This window comes from Giraffa tippelskirchi, chromosome 10 (assembly GCF_054371585.1).
Source record: "Giraffa tippelskirchi isolate mGirTip1 chromosome 10, T2T-mGirTip1v1.2.pri, whole genome shotgun sequence".
Classification (NCBI taxonomy): domain Eukaryota; kingdom Metazoa; phylum Chordata; class Mammalia; order Artiodactyla; family Giraffidae; genus Giraffa; species Giraffa tippelskirchi.
Window position 1 is genome coordinate 13,361,055 of NC_137284.1, and position 22,677 is coordinate 13,383,731.

The following is a 22,677-nucleotide window of genomic DNA, read 5'->3' on the forward strand; positions in this document are numbered from 1 at the left end:
CAGGTTCAGCCTGGTCATTTTCAAGACCTACTTGTCACTTCTCTTTTCATTCTTCCTCCTCATTGTCAAATGTGCCATCAAATAGCCTGATGATAAGTCAGAGCTGAGTTTGTTGCTTTCTGTGATGAGAAAGAACCCAGTGTTGACAGAATTCTCAGAGGGTCTTGGCAGGGTAGGGCAAAGCCAGGACACTTGTGAGGTTTTGAAGTCTTGTTTAAGGTGCATCTTTAAATGCAGAAACGTGCTTAGGACTGGCTAACGCTCAAGATGTGAGTCTATGCTTGGTGGACCCAGGGAGGTAAAGGTTTTGAGGATAGGAACGGAAGTGACTTGAATCATAGACAATCAATTTGATGTTATTTTTTTGGAAAGCTGATCAATTTTAAATGGAGGCTGTTCAGCTGTTTGTAAACGTTCTTCCTGGGCAGAGATTTCCTGGAAGAGTAAAGTCATGTTGGGGAAATGGCAGGAAATAGCCCCATCACGTGATGTGAGTTGTGCGGGTGTGGATGGCTCTGGTTCTCACCATCCACAGAAGACGACTTCTCCCGCCACGGTGAACATAGCCACCTGTTCACATCCCATCACAGTGCTTATCACTGGAGATGCCAACCTGTCCACATGTGGGAGCCTCTTGAGGCCAGAGCTTACAAACAATCAGATACACAAACATTGAAAGTGCTTGTGGAATTCATGAAAGAACACTTCCAAACATGGTCCCTACACCAGAAACGGGCTGTATTACAGCTGATAGAGAAATTCTTCAATCTGCGCCCAGGTATACAACTCCCTGGTCTTCCCTGCTCCTGCTCTGCCTCTGGCACCAAGAACATGGGAGAAAAATATGATCAGTTTGGAGAGAGGAAGAAACGTGAAGCTAAATCTCCCGTCTCTAGTCTTTACTTATTTATTTCTTGCGTGTGGTTTTTTATTTTTTTTACTGAGGCATGTAGAATCTTAGATCCCTGACCAGGGATGGAACCCATGCCCCCTGCCGTGGAAGCACGGAGTCCTAGGCATTGGACCACCAGGGAAGTCCCTGCATCTAGTCTTTAATCAGGAGCATGGATATCTGTTTCTGAGGATGGAGAAAATGGTCAAAATAAGCATTAAACGTGTAATGTAACTTAGATAAACGTGGCGTGAATTGTTGGCAGCCTGCCTTTTTCTTTTGAATTAGTACACGAATTTCAAGCCAGGTTACTTTTCTGGCTACAGCATTAGCGTGCCTTCATTTTCTTGCTTAATCTTCCAGAATCAATCAGAATTCAGTGTCTGAGCTTTGCTACAGTAATTGCTGGGGAGGGAGCTTGGCCAAACTAATAAGGGTCAGCTCATGAGTTTTCCACCGGGCCCACAGCAGTCGCTAGAAAGGAAAGTCGGCCAGGCCCCAGAGCTCCTGCTTTATTTATCGTTTCTGTATTCAGACAGCACAGGGGAAGTGTGTTCCAGCTGTTTCTTCCCCATCTCTGGCTCCATGTGGTATCGGAGTCTGCAGACTTTTTACTGGAGCCATTAGGGAAAGGATGAAAGAAGGTGGGTGCCAGGAGGGAGCTGAGCCAGGCAGGATCCCAGTAGAGCCGGATAATAAGGACGCCAATAATGCAGGGTGATAGATTCACATTTGCATAACAGTCTTGTCAATAAGAGCCCTTCCCATTCTCACTCAAGAAATTAAAAGGCAGCAATCAATTCACTCTTCCTCCCGGTTAAACGGCTGGGTTTCTTCTCACCATAGCCAACCAGGTAGCAGGGGTATCATTTAGGGATGCAGAATCCTGAGAAAGGGAGGAAGGAAGCTGGTGGGTGCGTCCACATCGGTCCACTGCTGGTCAGAAGAGCAGTTCCAGGCTGGAGGTGATGTCCACTGAATACAAGGGTGAAATTATTAATAGTAGTTAGCAGAGGATGGTCTCGAGGAAGAACAAGGAGAGGTGACTGGTATTGATTAATAGCTGGATTAATTTGTTGTTGTTTAGTCGATAAGTCGTGTCTGACTCTTTGCAACCCCCTGAACTGCAGCACACCAGGCTCCTCTGTCCTCCACTGCCTCTTGGAGTTTGCTCAAATTCATGTCCATTGTGTTGATAATGCCATCCAACCATCTCATCCTCTGTCGCCCCCTTCTCCTCCTGCCATCAGTCTTTCCCAGCATCAGGGTCTTTTCCAATGAGTAGGCTCTTCGCGTCAGATGGCCAAAGTATCGGAGCTTCAGCTTCAGCAACAGTCCTTCCAATGAATATTCAGGGTTGATTTCCTTTAGGATTAACTGGTTTGATCTTCTTGCTGTCCAAGTGACTCTTAAGAGTCTTCGTGTATCACAGCCTTCTGGCAAAGGGGATTATTCAACTCGAAGCTATGAGCCATGCAGGGCAGGGCCACCCAAGATGAATGGGTCATAGCGAAGAGTTCTGACAAAAAGTGGTCCATTGGAGAAGGAAATGGCAACCCATTCCAGTACTGTTGCCTGGAGAATCCCACTGACTGTATGAAAAGATTAAAAAAAAAAAAAAAGAGCTGAATTAATACCTAGCATTTATTGAGCCCTTAAATAATTTCTAACAACAGAATCTACACAGAAGTGAAAATGAAGGAATAACATCTATATGACAACAGAAACAAATCAAATGATTCTTTACCATCTGAACCACCAGGGAAGCCCTTCATTATATTATAAACAATCATATCAAATAGAGTGCTGCATAGATGAATGATGGATGTGTGTCACGGAGCAAGGACACAATTAATTCCAATTGTGTGTACCTGCAGCGGACACAAACACAGATTCAGAGACAAATGTCAAACAAACAGCCGAACACAACACATCAGATACTGAACGGGTGCCCTGGGCAGATGCTGGCTTCACATTTTGTGTGTTGTCTCATCGACTCCTTACAACACTTTATGACATAGGTGTGTTATAAACCTCATTTTATGTACCAGGGTATTAAACTCAGAGAGGTTAAGTTGCTTTCCCAAGGTCATGTATAGGCCAGATGGCAGAGCCAGGATTTGAACTAAGTCTGGCAGCTAAGCTCTAGCTCTATTTTTCAGAACTCTTGGCTCAGTTCCTTCTTGAACCTTGACTCTCGCTGGAGCTCCTCTCTTTGGATATACCTGTTGCCTTAGCACCTAGCATGTTACACAGAACTGGTTGGTCCACTTGTGTGAAGCACCCAACAGCTCCTACAGGCCGGCACTGCCACCCCATGTCCCCTGCCCAAGGCAGTTATGATGCGTGGCCCGTACACAGACGTGACCACTGACTGATTAGATGTAAGCACTTTACCTGCCAGGGATCTCACTAGTTTGGTGGTTGTTCTTTGAGGTGGTCTGAGCTCAACAACTTGGCCTTGGAACTGGAACTAATCAGACTTGATCTCCCAGAGTTTGGAGTACAGGGTATGGACAGCATGGGCCAGCTGATGGAGAATGGAGAAAACACACAGCAAAGGAGAGAAAGAGGTCCTGAGAACCCAGGCAGGGCCCGAGATAGACCAAGAAAGGCACCCGGAACATAGATACTATAACCTGCAATTCTCTACGTGTATGTAGATACTGTACTTGTCCACCATGTCACACGTCCTCATGGACACAGTAGAAAGACAAAGCAGGAGTAATTGTAATTGTGGAGATGTGCCAAATTCCCTCTTCTTTATAATGTGTGCAAAAAATGGTTGTAAATGCACCTGCTTTTCTCAAAGAGAGATTTCCTTACAGCACCCCTTTCTGGGGACCGACTTGGAGGCCACAGACGAGCAGGACCTCTGGAAAGCCCAAGGAAGAAAGTAGCACGAGGAATAAAATTAAGTTGAAAACCTCCTTTGACATTTAAGAAAAGTCAACAACCATCTAAGTGACGAGACAGACCAGAAATATAACTGGCTGAATGTCAATTTTAAAACTAGAAAGATAGCTGCTACTTTATCTCACTGAGCAGGTGTTTCTGAGCAGTAAATAACTCACGGATGGTCTATTAAACTTTAATGCTTGTGATAACAGCAAAGAGCGTGTTGCCGCCCTCCTAAAAATACATATATATAAGAACAAACAGCAATTTTCAACATTTATGCTTTGCACCATTTTCTTTTCACAGTTGTTTTACTGCATTATCTTTTCCTATTATCTTGACCGCAAGCCCCTGCTGCATGAAGCTGATTTCCCATCGTGGGCAGAACAGCCTAATGTAATTAACTATCTGGCAAGTGTACAATGATCATTTCCACATATAAAAGATTCTCTCCTTGAATGAACACCCTCCAAATAAGGCACTGATTTCACTGCTTGTAAAACAGGCGATGAGATTTTAATTTTTTTGGTGTGGGGAGGCCTGTTTTTCCCTGCTTTCTTCATTTAGTTTCAACTCATCATCTCTGTGAGGTTTTTATTGAAATAGTAATTATGACACATCAAAATGACTTTAAAAAATATACAGAAGAAAAAGATGGAGCAACGTAATTGGGAAAAGGTTAGATAGGAAGAGATGTGCAATTTGAATCAGCCCGATGAGAGTTATTACCTAATAATGAGGCTTTGCACTCCTATTACACTGGCTTTTGTATTTGAGCCTTTAAAAACCATGAGCTAATGAAGCTTCCTGCCTCCCCCGTGACTAGGGTTGCTGTCATCGCCGGCTGATGAATGGAGAAAATAAGCCACCAAGACCAGGTGAACTTGGCTTTTCTTCAGTTCAAACGGTTTATTAATGCCGTGGAATAAAACTGAGAAACTCCAGCTCTCAGGTTCTCTTGCTTGTTTTTTTCTGAAGGGGAAAAAAATAGGCCACTCCAAAATCCTCCATTTATGTTGAATTAAAGTTGATTAAGAGACAATCTTAATCAGGGCCAGGGCCAGAAGGACAATCTGATCCTCTTTTGTCCTGAGAAAGCAGAATAAATCTCCCCTGGGAATGGTCCCCTCCCTGGACCAGGAGAAGAGAGACATCCTTATCACCTCAGGTGGGGATTCAAGGCTGAGAAGGCTGTACGGACAGACCTTGTTACTCCTCCACGAATTTACTACCCCAAGCCCAAATCCTTTTGTCTTCTCAATGCTTCACAAATTTATTATTTGTCTAAAAGGTACAGGTTACTTCCTTGAGTTTCATATTTTTCTGGATTGCCATGTGTATGACAATTTGTTTTTCTCCCATGAGTCTTTTTTTAAATTAATTTTTATTGGAGTATAATTGCTTTACAATGTTGTGTTAGTTTCTACGTTTCAGCAAAGTAAGCCAACTATAGGTATACGTATATCCTCCTTTTTTTGGATTTCCTTCTCATTTAGGTCACTACAGAGTACTGAGTAGCATCCCTTGAGCTATACAGTAGGTTCTCATTAGTTACCTGTTTTATACATAGTGTCAATAATGTGTATATGTCAATCCCATTCTCCCAGTTCATCTCACCACCCCCCTTTCCCGCCTTGGTGTCCATATGTTTGTGCTCTACATCTGTGTCTCTATTTCTCTTTTGCAAATAAGTTCATCTATACCACTTTTCTAGATTCCACATATAAGTGATATGATACGATACTTGTTTTTCTCTTTCTGATTTACTTCACTCTGTCTGACATTCTCTAGGTCTATTTATTTCTCTACAAATGGCCTGATTTCGATCGTTTTGGTGGCTGAGTAATATTCCATTGTATATATGTACCACAACTTCTTTATCTGTTCCTCTGTTCATGGGCATCTAGGTTGCTTCCATGTCCTGGCTACTGTAAATACTGCTGCAGTGAACACTGGGGTGCTTGTGTCTTTTTGAATTATGGTTTTCTCTGGGTCTGTGAATCTGTTTTACGTTAGTTGAATTACCAGGCCAGCTGAAGACCCCTGTAGGGAAGAAGGGAAATGTTTTCCTCCGTACTCTTCTTTTTCCTGGGATGCTCAGGGTCCTCATTCTCTGCCCCATACAGCGAGGTCCCAGGGATGGTGAGGCATAGCAGTGATGAGTCACAGAGCTGCGCTCAGTGGAACTTGCAGTTGAGATCAAGTCCTCTTGTGGAAGTGAGGAGAGAAGGAGAGTGGCCTCGCTGTGTGCAAGGGCAATTGTTACAGATTCAGGAATTTTCCAGCTGGTTGTTAAATCTGACACGTAGCTGGAAATCAGTCATAATGGGAGTATTTCATGCCATAGATACTAGCAAACACTAGGATTAGGGTTCTCTCATTCCCTAAATTAGTTAACCCTCACAACAGTGAGAATGTACACAGGAACTGAGTTACTGGAGTGTCAGGAGAGTCCTTTAAGACTCTTGTGGGAATATCCTTGTGGCCCTGTGCTTAGAACTCCAAGCTCTGACTGCCGAGGGCCTGGGTTCAATCCCTGGTCTGGGAACTAAGAACTCACAAAAAAACTATTTTTTACCCTGCATGAAAAGTAGCGTATTCTAGTCATAAATTAGAAGGTGACGGTGAAATGAGCAAGAAAGAAATTCTCTGGGAGTTTGGTAAACTTGGATTTGTACTGTAAATGTCAGTTAAATCTGAGGTTTGGGCCATCAGTTAGTTGATGGTGGGAAACTCTGTCGCGGAAACCACAAATGAGTCTTTCCCTTCCTTGGATGGTGGTTTAGTCGTTCAGTCATGTCCGATTTGTGACCCCATGGATTGTAGCCTGCCAGGCTCCTCTGTCCTTGGGATTCTACAGGCAAGAATACTGGAGTGGGTTGCCACTTCCTTTTCCAGGGGACCCTCCTGACCCAGGGATCAAACCCACGTCTCCTGCATTTCAGGCAGATTCTTTACCGACTGAGCCACCAGGGAGTTTTGACTTAATTCTGTGTCCTCTCCCATCTCCATTCCCTCCCAGTCATTCCATCAATTCATTCAGCAAGTTAGTGTTAATTTCTCCCTGAAGGGGTATTTTTATTTTAAATGGAAAGCAGGAAAAAGCTGCCAAAACAATAGGCTAATACTTCATTTAACATTTTGTGTAGATACTTTCCTACACATTTTATACTTGTTTACTGACTTAATCCTCAAAAAACGAATTAGGTGCATATTATTATTATCCCTATTTTACACATAAGAAGACAGGCTCTGAGAGTTTTCTGTACTATATCTCTCTTTTGGCAGTGCCTTCACAGAGCTTACTCGATGACTATTTAGACAATAACCTTTAAGTAGACATCAGGGTGCTTAAGAAGGCCATGCTGGGGTCCATTTCTGGGTTCTGTAGAGGAAAGAATACTGAATTAGAAGTCTGAAGGCCTGCCTTCTGGAATTCTCTGCTACTTGTTCCACCTCATGGAGACTCTGTTTCTCATGAGAATACAGATGATATCTTCTTGTTTTCCTTCTTTGTTTTGTTGAGGCCTGAGGAGACATTGTAAGGAAGAGGGTTGTGGTTCCTGGTGAATTGTTTTGCAAATCTAAAACAGATTCTGTTTACTTCTCACTTGAGTCTGTCTGCAACCCTTTTCTCCTGCCTTAAACTTTTCCCCATGGTCTCCATCAATCTAAGAGATTAATTTCTACTCCAAAGAAGGTGATCTTTCAAGTTATTTCCTTAAAACTCACTAAGATCCTTGAACTGACAAGAAGTATTTTATCAAAATGCTGAGTTATCACACTGATGTCCAAATTTATGCCTAATTCCTGGGAAGGGGGTCTCAGGTCCTCAAAGCAAGCCTTGACTCATTACCCTGGCAGCAGTCCAGGTACCTAACAGATGCATACCTGTATGTGCAGAACGTTCATTTAAAATGATGGGAGAAATGGAGATGGACAAGACCAGCCATATGGGGAATGACTCATGCAGCACCGACAGCAAAACTGCAAGTCATCACCTCCTCTGTGCTGCGAGCTTGCCGCAAGGTCATGTCTGCACAACGCATTCACTATTGCCCAGGTCTCCCTAACCACCTTTCTGCTCCACCCACATGCTCTTGGCTCACTCTCAGAGCCTCCTGGCCCCTGGACTTCATCTCTCCAGGTCTGTCTGTCCACTCATCCCTGGAGGGAAGCTGCTTTTCCTGCACACCACTGCTCATTTTTCTACCTGGGCCACGCCCACCCACTAACTCTGCTGGAAATGCGCCCCTCTTCCCCACACACTGGGCAGGACCCATCAGCAGGGGACAGACCAGCCTGGAGAGGCAGAATTGGGCCCTGCAAACACAACAAGGCTTATACTGGTGACGGCTTTGACTCTGCCCTGGGTTTTAGTAGTGGCTCTATCTACTTCTAGTGGCTCAGTGGTAAAGAATCTGCCTGCCAAACAGGAGATGTGGGTTCAGTCCCTCGGTTGGGAAGATCCCTTGGAGAAGGAAATGGCAACCCACTCCAGTATTCTTGCCTGGAGAATCCCATGGACAGAGGATCCTGGTGGGCTATAGTTCATAGGGACACAAAAGAGTAGGACACAACTTGGCAACTAAACAGTAACAACTGTCTATCTCTAATTTGCCAACATTGGTTTAAACAATCTAGAACTAGACTGTTCTGTTCCAAGTCTGCTGCCAAGAGGAATGCATTCATAGGTTAACGTGTTGATTTTTATAAAACGCAAAACTTGAGAGTTGCAAGTTAAGTTTTATTTGGGGTAAAAAGAGGACTGCAGACCAGAAGACAGTGTTTCAGAGAGCTCTGAGAAACTGCTGTGAGAAAGCAAGGGGAGGAGCCAGGATACATAGAAGTTTTTGCAACAAAGGGCAGGTAGCTGAACATCTCTTGCTTTTTCTATGATCCAATGGATGCTGGCAATTTGATCTCTGATTCCCCTGCCTTTTCTTTTCTAAATCCATCTTGAGCATCTGGAAGTTCTTAGTTCACATACTGTTAAAGCCTAGCTTGGAGAATTTCGAGTATTACTTTGTTAGTGTGTGAGATGAGTGCAATTGTGCAGTAGTTTGAATATTCTTTGGTATTGCCTTTCTTTGGGATTGGAATGAAAACTGACCAAATATTGTTTGATATTGCCTTTCTTTGGAAAACTGACCTTTTCCAGTCCTGTGGCCACTGCTGAGTTTTCTAAATTTGCTGGCATATTGAGTGTAGCACTGTCACTGCACCATCTTTTAGGATTTCAGTTCAGTTCAGTTCAGTCGCTCAGTCGTGTCCGACTCCTTGCAACCCCATGAATCGCAGCACGCCAGGCCTCCCTGTCCATCACCAACTCCCGGAGTCTACCCAAACCTATGTCCATCGAGTCGGCGATGCCATCCAACCATCTCATCCTCTGTCATCCCCTTCTCCTCCTGCCCCCAATCCTTCCCAGCTTTTAGGATTTGGAATAGCTCGACTGGAAATCCAATACCCCCACTAGCTTTGTTTGTAGTGATGCTTCCTAAGGCCCATTTGACTTCACCTTCCAGGATATCTGGCTCTAGGTGATTACACCATTGTGGTTATCTGCTTCATTAAAACCTTTTTTGTGTAGTTCTTCTGTGTATTCTTGCCTCCTCTTCTTAATATCTTCTGCTTCTGTTAGGTCCATACTGTTTCTGTCCCATACCGTTTCTACCCTCTATTGTGTCCATCTTTGCATGAAATATTCCCTTGGTATCACTAATTTTCTTGAAGAGATCTCTGGTCTTTCCCATTCTATTGTTTTCCTCTATTTCTTTGCATTGATCACTGAGGAAGGCTTTCTTCTCTCTCCTTGCTATTCTTTGGAACTCTGCATTCAGATGGATATACCTTTCCTTTTCTCCTTTGCCTTTCACTTCTCTTTTCTTCTCAGCTATTTGTAAGGCTTCCTCAGACAATCATTTTGCCTTTTTTGCATTTCTTTTTCTTGGGGATGGATTTGATCACTGCCTCCTGTACAGTTTTATGAACCTCCGTCCATAATTCTTCAGACACTTTGTCTATCAGACCTAATCACTTGAATCTATTTGTCACTTCCACTGTAAAATTGTAAAGGATTTGATTTAGGTCATACCTGAGTGGTCTAGTGGTTTTCTTCAATTTAAGTCTGAATTTTGCAATGAGGAGTTCATGATCTGAGCCACAGTCAGATCCTGGTCTTGTTTTTGTTGACTGTATAGAGCTTCTCCATCTTTAGTGGCAAAGAGTATAATCAATCTGATTTCAGTATTGACCATCTGGTGATGTCCATGTGTAGAGTTGTCTCTTGTGTTGTTGGAAGAGGGTGTTTGCTATGACCGATGCGTTCTCTTGGCAAAAACTGAGTGACTAAGTGTAACACAGCACAGTCTGAACATCAAAAGATGACTGTAAATTAAAGAAAATTAGATATGTCAAGTTTTTAGGAATTTAGTGCTTTTCTGTGTATGGGAAGATGCAAGAATCTGGGCTCACCGAAATCATTCTTTTGAAATGCACTCAGCTATCTGCGGCCAGTATCTTGTGTTTTCACACCCTGAGTTCCCTCTGGGCTCACTGTGAGGCGTGGCTGCAGTCTGAAGGCTGCTAGATGGCAGGTATTCATTTCCTTCCTGAGTTTCCTCAGGCTCACCTTCGGTGGTGGCTGTAATCGCTGGTGACTGTGACATCCTTTGTTTACTGATATGGCAGAAAATATTCCATTTCTCACATGTATGGAGCATTTATTAGATGCTAGGCATGGTCTTAAATGATTTATAAACGTTATCACTCTTAATCCTTCCATTGGCACCTGAGGTAATTACTATTATAATTCTCATTTTGTAGGAGATGAAGTTAATATGGAGAGGTAGGGAAACTTGCCCCAGGCCACATGCTTACCAGGATTGAGGAGCTGGGGTCTGAACCCCGGATGTTACTCAAGAGCCTATATTCTCCCATACTCCTTCAGAAGTGATTTGATGCGTTACTCTGTTCCCACATCATAATGGAAGGGTGGCTTGTGTTAAGCAGAACCAAGGTGTGCTTAGTCGCTCAGTCGTGTCTGACTCTTTGCGACTCCATGGACTGTAGCCCGCCAGGCTCCTCTGTCCATGGGGATTCTCCAGGCAGCAATACTGGAGTGGATTGCCATGCCCTCCTCCAGGGGATCTTCCCAACCCAGGGATGGAACCCAGGTCTCCCGCATTGCAGGTGGATTCTTTACTGTCTGAGCCAGCAGGGCCTCAGAAACTCAATAGAGTCCCATTATCTTGGTGTTACACCCTACAGAGTCTTTTTTCCCTTCAGTGTGTGTGGGATGGGGTAAACCTGGAATTTGCTTCTTCCAGCAGGATAGTGCAGAGTTGATGGGTGCCCCTTCTAGAACCTTGTTGCCTGATCTGAGACTTGTCTCAGCAGACTGGAGTGAGAAAGATTCTGTGGCTGGCTTTGAAGACGCAAATAGCCATGACCTACCCATGGAGATGGCCACGCCACATGGCAAGGGGCTGCTGGTAGGCTTTTGGGCCTGAAGGTGTTCTCTAGTCAACAGCCAGTGAGAAGCAGAGACCTTCAGTCTGCAAGGAAGTGCACTCTTGTCAAGAGTATGAACCAGGGGGGTTGGCATTTTCCCAGTCAAGCTTCTGGGTGAGAATGCAGCCTGATTCACACCTGGATGCTGGCTGCATGAGAGTCTGAGCACAGGGCCCAGGTAAGCCAGGCTGGGACTCCTGACACACAGAGACTATACGATGATAAATGGGTGTTGTTTAAGCCTCTAGGTTTACGGTAGTTTGTTTGGCGGCAGTGAAGACTAATCCACCTGGCTAAGGAATTTGCCCAAGGTCACATCCTTAGTAAAATGACAGAGCTGGGATTTGAACTTGGTTCACATCTAAACCCAATCATCTGACACAAGAGCCACATTCTTAGCTGCTTCTCTATTCTACCTCTTCCGAAATTACTTTTATATATGATTTTCTGTTCCATAATGTAATTATTTCTTCAATTTTCTACTGCTTTAGCAACTCATAGCCTCCTGTAGTGTTTTTAACAGGAGAGACCTTGGAAAGGGTCTTTGAGATTCCTTTCAAAGAGCTCACCCCCTCTTTGACTTTCTTTTCCTTTTTATTTATTTTCTGGGCCGCGCTGGGTCTTTGTTGCTGCACCTAGGCTTTCTCTAGTTGTGGTGAGCGGGGGCTACTCTCTAGTTGAGGTGCTCAGGCTTCTCATTGTGGTGGCTTCTCTCGTTGCAGAGCACAGACTCTAGGGCACATGATCTTCAGTAGTTGCAGCACGTGGGCTCAGTAGTTGTGCGCATGGGCATAGGTGCTGCTCAGCAATGTGGGATCTTACTTCCTGGACCAGGGATCAAACCTGTGTCCTCTGCACTGGTAGGCAGATTGTTGACCACTGGACCACAAGCCAATGTCCCCTCCCTTTGGCTTCCTTTTGGTTGTTAGCAACACCGGCAATTGCGTGTGTCACAGACCCGGGGCACTTTAGATTCACTGGTGTCCTCACAGTAGTTTCAGGTTTTGACAAGTCTGTACACTGTCCCCTAAATTACATATTATATCATAGGCAGGAAGGTTGCATCTCTGTGAGGAAAGTCATGAAGATTTTAGATGTGAGGAATTGTAGAATGGAAGAAGCACCTTTGAAGTGCTTAGCTAGAGATGCAAAATAAACAGAGACCAAACAGGAGAGAAAACTGACCAAGACAGAGGGCTATTTTAGCCATGGAGTAGTATGTCAGATCCATTGTTAAAAATGATTTTATAATTTGTGTCCTTGGGTCTGGTCAGAATTGGTAACATAATTCGCAGGACCCAATGTCAAAGGAAACGCAGGGCCTCTTGTTCAAAAATAGAGTTTCAAGGCAGTGACAGCAGAACATGAAATCAGCCATGGGGCCCTTCTGAATGTGGGGCTGTGTGGGACGGCAGGAGCTCGTCCTATGAGACCAGCCCCGAGCACAGTTCCCACACATTCGGAGGTGTCCAGAACCCCAGGTGTTGATTGTTAGCCATGTATTTCTATGTAATAACTCTTTTTTTCTCTCTGTGTCTAACCTGCCCACTTCCTCTCAAGCTGACCCCTAGCATTTACAATTTGCTGCTCCATCAGATAAGCTACAGCCTAGGTGTGCTCACTCACCCAGCCACCAAGGCAGCTGGGGGCTCAGCGGTGAGAGAGCTCAGAAATCTTCCTTAAGCAGGCCTTCCTTTCCCTTTCATCTTTCTAGCCATCAGTCCACTGTCAGCACGGTCTGTGGTCCAAGACTTTCCTCCTTTTTTCAACACTATTTGGGCAAAATCGACTTGATTTCTGCTTATATTGTATGATTACATCCTATGTATGGTAAAGTCCGTTTATGAACTCTTAGAGCAAGGACATGAGACTAATTTAACCTAATCTCCTCCTTTCATCAAGATGAAAATCAAGGCATTGCAGTTTTTAGGATAATATGACCATCACCAGCAAATCCACAGCCCGGAGTCATGGCTTCTAATTGCACATCCACTGCTCTTTCCTGCATAACAAGCAACTCCTTTCTCCATGGAGTTATTTATTATCTTCCTAGCTATGACCTCAGCATTTTTTTTTCTTCCACAGCTGCCCTTGTGAAAGTGTGTCAGTTGCTGAGTTGTGTTTGACTCTATGCAACTCCAAGGACTGTAGCCCACCAGGTTCCTCTGTCCATGGAATTCTCCAGGCAAGAATACTGGAGTCGGTAGCCATTCCTTTCTCCAGAGGATCTTTCTGACCCAGGGACTGAACCCAGGTCTGCATTGCAGGCAGATTCTTTACCGTCTGAACCACCAGGGAAGCCCACGGTTGCCCTTGGTCCTCAGATACATTAAATGCCTCCTCCAGTTGTGCTCATGGACTCTATGCCAGGACTGAGTCCAGATTGTCTGTCTTGGGTTCATTTTCTCTTTCCCTTTCTTTTTGCTGGTGTGAGCAGGTGGTAGTGGTGATGTATGCGAACCAGTTCCAATTCATTTATTCCTTCTCAATGCCTGTGTGTGTATGCTCAGTCACTCAGTCATGTCTGACTCTGCAACCCCATGGACTGTAGCCTTCCAGGCTCCTCTGTCCATGGGATTTTTCAGGCAAGAATACTGGAGTGGGTTACCATGCCCTCCTCCAGGGGATCTTCCAGACCCAGGGATCAAACCTGAGTCTCCTGAGTCTACTGAATTGCAGGTAGATTCTTTACTGCTGAGCCACTGGGGTAACCCTCATCAATATTTCATCTTTATTGATACTTAACCATTACACAAATTCTTGCTTGAACACTTTCTAAATATTTAAGACCGTGAATGAAATCCCATGGACAGAGGAGCCTGGCAGGCTACAGTCCATGGGGTCACAAAGAGTCGCATAAGACTTAGTGACTAAACCACCACTACCCATGTTTAAAAGAACACAAAGGACCCCTCTCTCCTCCCATTCCCTCCAGCCTCTTCTAGTAAGCTTATGCCCTGGGAACCTCTGACCTTGGATACTGAATACCAATGAGGATTTTTATCACAGAGTCCACCTTCTTGTCCTGATGGTTTACCTTCAAGGCATTTTCCTTTATGGTAGGATTACAAAACAATGAGGCTCCAATTCACTTTACATTAGAGACATCTATTCATAGAAATTACAATTGGGCCTACAAGTGCCCAGACTATAACTTTCTCCATCTTGCTCTCCCTGCTTCTTTTACGTAGGAGCAAGGTCTTTAAGAAGAAAGATAGAAGAAATATGAGATCAGCAAGCTACATTTGACTAACTGGCTGGCATTTGGTGCACAAATCACCACAACGTGTACATGGAGGGAATGTCCTTTGCAAAGAAACTCATTTCTGTCGCTGCTCTCTCCCTCCTAGCTGGGCTCTGGCACTTTCTGGGAATCTGTGCATTTTATCCTCTCAAAGGTCTGATGATACCCTGAAATATTAATGGATTCCCTAGGTCAAGGCAGGTGGGGTCTACCCATGAAAAGGCTCTGTTTCCTGGGAAATGGGGAGAGGGCAGGGGGTAGAGAATCCAGAGCTTCTGTCTGGCTGTTTCCTGGAAGGTAAAATTCTCAGAATGAGAGAGAAAGCTGAAATCAAGGGTCGATGGCCACTGAGCCATCTGGTGGTAACTGTCAGAGTTTTGCCTGTGGAGGCGCATCCATGACAAATGAGACCTGCAGGAGTGAGCCACGTGCCAGGTGGTGAGTTAGGAGCTGTTCAGGTGCACACACCACAGTCAGTGTCTGAGGTTGTCGTGTTGTCTTTTCCCCCCTCTTGTTTTGCATAATCCAAGTCCTTAACTCACTCATCTCTAGTTTTAATTTCTACCCCATTTCTTTGATTCCTTCTCCATGACCCAGGCCCAGGTGCCCGGGTAGTGCAGCTGGTCACCCCTGTGCTGAAACCCAATTGAGCAGAATGTGTCCACAGCTCCACTCTAAACAAAATGGGCTGTACCTCAGACCCATGGATTTGCATATGTTGTGGGGTGAGTGCGTGTGCGCGTGTGTGTGTGTGTTGCAGGATTGGCTGCAAGTATTTGATAACAGAATAACACTGTTTATATTCACACGGGGAAAGACTTGACTGCAGAACTGAGCTCTTCACAGCATAATTACAACTTGCTGAGTGCTGCAGCTCTGGTGAACAATGCAGATATAATCAGTGCACCTATTTGTCCTCCTGGATTCCAGCTGCTAAAGCAATTTCTTTTTCACAGAACTGACAATTTTGCGGTTCTTGTGAAAATCCACTGTCCCCCCCCCCGCCCTCCCATCCCCCCCGCCCCCGCACTGAAATCCTGTGCAATGGAGCCAGAGGAAATACTTGAAAGCAGCCCCGTGCCCGCATCATCTCCATGAAATTAGACAGATCGTGTCTCCAGCACCGCTCTCCTGATTGCATGTTTGTTTAAAATGACAGTTGATGTTGTGTGTCTCTCTCATTAGGGAGGCTCAGCGATCTTGACATTATTAAGTAACGGCAGCCCTTGCAGCATGTAAGCATGGATCTACAGAGACATCTCAGATAGCACTTGAAGGAAAAGGAGGTTCGGGATGCGGGGAACCAGCAGAAAGATCTTGGCCATATTCGACTTTTGGCAGGTGTGCTATTAGCCACTCACAAGTAAGTCATTTTCCACGAGGTCTATTCCTCTGCCCCTGATTCAGAGGGCAGCCATCGACTTCTGGGTTCAAGCGCTTCGAGTGGCCAAATCAAGTGGAGGAGAAACTGGAGACTCCCGGAGGAGAGAGGGGGCCAGGTTAGGGCTGATTGATTTTCCCTGCGCCCCTTCTTTGAGCCCTGGCTGCATGAAGCACCTAGGACTGGATAATGAGGCACACACAGACAGGAAGGATCACTTGGTTTTCTGAAGATTTTGAATTGTATAGGCACACTGAGGTCTTGATATTTTTAAAATGAGATTTTAAAAAATATTTATTTATTTGGCTGCATCAGGTCTTAATTGCAGCAAGCAGGATCTTCTCTGCGTCATGCGAGATGTTTCACTGTGGCCCCCAGCTCTCTACTTGTGGCCTGTGGGATCTTAATTCCCTGACCAGGGATCAAACCTGTGTCCCCTGCTCTGCAAGGCGGATTCTTAATCACTGGACCACCAGGGAAGTCCTCGAAGCCCTGATTTTATTTTTGTTCATCTTTTTTCAGTATATATATATATAAAATATATATATATTATATACATATATAATATGTTACATATATAGATATATATAATATATTATATATAATATATATTATAATCTATAGTATATATAATATATATTATATTAATATAATATATATTATATATTATATATAATGTATATTATAATAGATTATATATAATACACAGCATATATTATATTATATAATATATTATATATAACATATATATTATATATTATATATAGTATACAATATATATAATATTATATTATATATTAATATTATATATAATATCAATATATTATTATATATTATGTATTTTGTATATTATATATAATATATTATTATATATAATATAATGCATTATTTATATTATATATTATATAAAATATAATATTAATATTATTATATTATATATATAATATATATTATTTGGCAGTCATATATTATTAAATGCAGCCAAATAAATATATATTAATATATATTATATGTTATAATATATTATATAATATATTAATATAGAATATATAATTATACAATATATATTTATATGTTAATATATATTATATATTATATAATATATAATATATATATATATAAAATTGAAGTATAGTTCACTTACAATGTTTCAGGTGCAGAGCAAGGTGATTCAGTTATGCATATACACATATATTATTTTTCAGATTCTTTCCCACTATAGGTTATTACAAGATCTTGACTGTAGTTCTCTGTGCTGTGCAGTAAACCTTTCTTGCTTGCTGCATATCTTTCTTTTTTGCAGTTAGAAATCTTTCATTCTATTCATACTAAGTCAAACAAGTGGAATCAAAATGTCATAAATTTTTTAGTTAGGTAAAAATTCATAAGGTTTCTAAAATATATATATTATATGTACTATATATATACGTAATATATATATATTTGTATATATACACATAAAAGCTTTTCTACTATGCTTGATAAAGTGAACCCTTGATTTTAAATGACCAGAGTTTGACAGGCTGGGAGATCTGATTATGATTTTGATAATGTTTTCTCATCAAGTGTTTTTAGGGTAGCAACTGCTTTAATGCCTAGGGTGCCCTCCATGAGAGGCCTTTGTGATGCTGGAAACTGGTGACACCCACCTCGCTCCTCAGTCAGACTCAGTTTGGCTGCTCCCTCCTGGCCCAGACTTCTTGCCTCCTCGCTCTCAGGGACCGACCTTCTTAGCTGCCTGCTTAGCTGCCTGGGGTCAGAGTCTGTCCCGGCCTCTGCCCCTGTCTGTTTCCTCCTTCACCGTCTTCCTGCTCCTTCCATCTAGCTCCAGTCTTAGGCCAGGTCCAGATCCAGGTCTACACCCCACCTCCTGCCCCAGTTCTGGCCACCTGTCCTCTTGCAGGGCTCCCCTGAGAAGCTCACACCATGCTGTGTCCCTAAAGAGCTGACCCCAAATTAAGTCTTTGCTGACCTCTCATGGCCCATCCACTGTGGTTCCATGCAGGCCTTAGACCTCCAGCCCCTAACCCCATCCCTATGTTGGGAGTGGAACCAACAGCAGGACAGCAATGACTCTTGTGAGAAGAAAGGGGGTGGGATAAAGGAGTTGAATTTGCTGAGGTCTATAAGTAAAGGGGGATGACCTCAGAATCTCAAAATCATTGCTGTCGCCTCCCTCTCTTCCCATTCCTCTAGCCCACAGAAGTCATTAATTTCACCTTGTACATCTTCCTTTAGAATGGGGAGTTGGGGGAGGGTGGTGGTAGGGAAGGGGTCAGGTGCATTCAAACCACCACACACCACAGGAGGGCAGTAGAGAGTCTATTGTAGATGAATGGACTTCAGAGGGAGCAGATTTAATCATAATTACATAGACCACCATCCACGGCTTGAATACATACTTTACTGAACTGCCCAAGACACTGGCCCCAAATCAGTGTGAGACTAAGAAAGCTCAGTTTCAGAGAACTTGCATGATGCTATCAGTATACCCTAGAAGTAGTAGCATCCATCTCCACGTAAGAGGATTTTAGTCTGGTTTGCCCAAGACAAGTCTCCATTTATATCTACAGTCCTGGGTTAATTACTAAGAGCACCTCCTTTCACTTTGGAAAGTATTCTGATTTGGAGGACAAATTACATGGTCACCCTACCTGTAGGTTCCTTGGTGTCTTTAATTGTCCTAAGCCCTGGATAAATGACAGTCAAAAAGTTTAGAGAAATGATTTTGATGTCCAAATGAAGAAGGGTCTGGAAAGTGAGTTTAGAAAGAGAACAGGTAAACAACAAGAATATTTAATCAAGCAAAATACTGATAATAGAGAAGAAACCACAAAAAACTAGGAGGCTCCAGGAAAGAAAATTTGGAAAGACGCTCAGAGGCAACAGTAAGTAGGGAGGGACCTTTCATGGCTACTTACCCTGGGAAGGAAGAGAGTAACTATTTGCTCTAGGGGTTTGGAACGTAAAGGTGTTTATTAATCAGAAACCTTTGACCTTTCTTCCTAGACCCTTGTCCCTAGTTCTCTTGAGGGTCTGTTTGGGTGAAGGATCAACTGGGCCCCTTGTCAGAGGAGATGATGACATATTTATCTTGCTCTCCAAAGTGCTTTTGTGGGAATCATCAATTTTTTGACCAAGAGAGTTGAGCTGGCGATTGATCAGACGGGGAAACCCACCGTCTGTGATAGGCCCTTTGTCTATCTGGAAAATTACTAAGCTGCAGTACATCAAAACTATACACAAACAGAAATCAATTGCTCGAGATCCCAACTCTGACCGCAAAGTCAATAAGAATGACAAGAATAAATTTGTTCTTTCCTTAAATGCTCTTTGAACACAAATGGAATGGAACTCAAATATGGAGTGTTGTGTAGAGGGACCTTTGAAGACTGAGGATGGAGATGAAATGAGAGAATCCAAAACAGGAAGATGTGGTCAAGGAAAGAAAAAAAAATAGAAACAAAGAAGTAGATATGATGGAAATTACCAGAAAACACCAGGGAACTCCTGTTCTGCCTGAAACTCCTCTTCTGCCTACATAGTCATAGAAATAACCTTTTTTTATACCTCAAAGGAAGAAAAAGATAAATAGGTAACTGCTAATAGCTCTATATTATACTTGCCAGAGGGTGGGAAATAGGGAGATTAGAGCCCTATAGAAAAGTGTGCAGAATCATCACATTTGGGCAAGGTAACCGTAATGATGATATATAAACATAGTAATAATAGCTAATTTTTGTTGGACTCTAAAGATGATGCTGGGAAAGGTTGAGGCAAGAGGAGAAGGGGGCAAAAGAGGGTGAAATGGTTGGATAGCATCACTAACTCAATTGACATGAGTCTGAGCAAACTCTGAGAGATAGTGAAGGACAGGGAAATCTGGTGTGCTGCAGTTCACGGGGTCACAAAGAGTTTGACACGACTTAGTGTCTGAACAATGAACAACAGCAAAAGATGTGCCAAGCATTTTCTGAAGTGTGTGATGTTTATTAATTCATTCGATCTTTACACTAGTTTGTGGAGTAAATCCTATTATCATCCTTACTGTACAAATGGGGAACCTGAGGCACAGAGAGGTCAAGTTAATAATGCAATTCACACAATCAGAATGGAGATGAACAAAAGTTCTTGGTTACATCCAAGATTCAGTGCATGGAGTGAGGAACATTGTGGAAATTTTCCAGAGCCTAAATATAAAAATAAGGACACCTGAATCTCATACACGTATTCAGGAAAGAAAACCAAAAGCCCACACTTGGGAGTAGTGAATGGGTTTCCAGATATAAGTCATTAAAGATATACTTGTGATTAATTCAATCTATCCCCTTGATATTCATTATGTATGTGTTTCATAACTGAGGTTGTTATATTATTGTTGTAGCTTTTTTATAATACATGCCTGATATGTTAGCATGGGTGTGGGAAACGTGGAGGATAAGTCAGACTAATATTTTATGAAACTGATTTCTGGAGCAGAATTGTGAAAGACAGCATAAATGACAGGGATTCATAAGGAGAAGAATACGTGTCTTACAGAATGGAGGGAATTCATCCAATCTCTGGCAGCAAGACCAAAGAGTAAAAGCAGGGCTACAGGAAAATGCTTTGAAGGAATATTGTCCTGATTTTCAGTGGTCTTTGCTTATCACTAGTAAAGCAATTCTAAAGTAACTTTTCCTTCAAGGAGCTTATTATTTAGCTGGGAATATGAACTTCATAAAAGTGTATATGCTAATATTCAACCCAGGTAGCCTGCAGGCTGTGCAAGGTCAAGGACTGTATTATCTCAAATAGAAGAAAATCCAACTAAACGTGGCTTGAGCAAGAAGACACTTATTATCTCACAGAAAGTCCAGAGGCACTGTGTGATCACAGTGATTAATGTGCTGCTTCAGAGTTACCTGGAACTCCAGTATCCCCTTCTCTGATTTTCTTGACTTTTCCCTCTTGCTCACAAGATGGCTGCTGCAGTTCCAGGAATCACAGATGATGTCAATGTCCAGAGTGAGAAAAGGAAATATCTGTATCTTTGTTTCCTTTTTTGGAGTAAGCAAGACCTTCCAAGAAGTCTTTCCGTGTACTTATCCTACGCCATCATAGGCCAAAGCTACCTCATGTGCCCAGGACTAAGTTGCTAACTTGGCAAGGCAGGATGAAGTTACCATGATTGCTGGCTTAGACAAGTGGGTCTCAAACTGTGGACCATGGATGTGTGTGGGGGCTCTACAAGATCCTTTCAGGGGGTCAGCAAAGCCAAACTATTTTCAGTTGGTCTTTATACCAGATATCTGGTGTAAAGCAATGGCGGGTAAAACAGATGGCACCTTATTATGAATCAAGTCAAACGTATCAAACTGTACAAATAGCACTATGTTCTCCACTGCCAGAAGCTCACAGTCAAGATCACTTTAAAATGTCCCCTATGGAGTAGTAAAAATGACTAATTTTATTAAATCTTGGCCCTGAAATACTTTTCAATTTTTAAATTTATTTTAATTGTTAATTAAAACCTTATTTATAAGTTTCATGCCTACAGCATTATATTTTTACTTCTGCATCTGCTGCAACATGCCACACCTGCCACACGTGTGTGTGCTCAGTCTTGTCTCTTTGCGACCCCATGGACTGTAGCCCACCGGGTTCCTCTGTCCAGGGGACTTTCCAGGCGAAAGGACTGGAGTGGGTTGCATTTCCTCCTCGAGAGGATCTTCCCAACCCAGGGACTGAACTTGCCTCTCTTGTGTCTCCTGTCTTGGCAGGCAGATTCTTTACCACTGAGCCACGTGGGAAGACCCCACCCTACAACATGCTCACCTCTAAAAATGTCTTTTCCAGAGTACAGTTGATCTCTTTCCCCATTTTGATGTCCCCTAACTCCTTCCTCTCTGGTAACCACTACTCTGTTCTCTGTATTTATGTGTTTGTTTTTGTTTGTTCATTTATTTTTATTTGTTTTATTAGTTTTTAATATTCTATGTATGAGTGAAATCATACAGTATTTGTCTGACTTATTTCACTTAGCATAATACCCTCAAGGTTCATCTATGTTGTTGCAAATGGCAAGGTTTCATCTGTGATGTGTATATATATGTTTTTCTTTATCCATTCATATGTCTATGGGCACTTAGGTTGTTCCATATGTTGGCGATCATAAACAATATGTTCAATGAACACAGAGGGGCAGGTAGCTTTTCAGATTAGCGTTTTTGGATAAATACCCGGGAATGTAATGGCTGGATCATATGATAGTTCTATTTCCAATTTTTTGAGGTATCTCTATACTGCCTTCTGTAGTGGCTGCATCAGTTTGCATTTCAGCAACAATGTAGAAGGCTTCCGTTTTCTCCATATCCTTATCAATATGTGTTATTTCTTGTCTTGTTGATAATAGCATTCTGACAGGTGTAAGGTGATATTTCATTGTGACTTTTATTCGCATTTCCCCATTCATCAGTGATGTCTTTTCATGTGCCTATTGGCCATCTGTATGTCTTTTTTGGAAAATGTCTTTTCAGTGTCTCTGCCCGTCTTTTAATTGGGTTGTTTGATTTGTTGTTGTTGCTGTTGAGTTATATGAGTTTTTAAATATGTTTTGAATATCAACCCCTTATTGGATGTATCATTTGCAAATATCTTCCCCCATTCAGTAGGATGTCTTTTCATTTTATTTATGAGTTCCTTTGTTGGGCAGAAGCTTTTAGTTCAGTGTAATCTTTTTTGTTTATGTTTGCTTTTGTTTCCCTT

At 42.6% G+C, this 22,677-nt stretch overlaps 1 long non-coding RNA gene across 1 annotated transcript in view; it reads left to right on the forward strand.

The window, feature by feature from the left end:
• Positions 1-22,677, forward strand: part of LOC145523556 (uncharacterized) — a 48,342-nt gene that overhangs the window by 20,288 nt on the left and 5,377 nt on the right. The window contains exon 3 of the long non-coding RNA XR_014066700.1: positions 15,735-15,890. This is a non-coding gene — a long non-coding RNA (uncharacterized LOC145523556). The remainder of the gene's footprint in view (positions 1-15,734; positions 15,891-22,677) is intronic.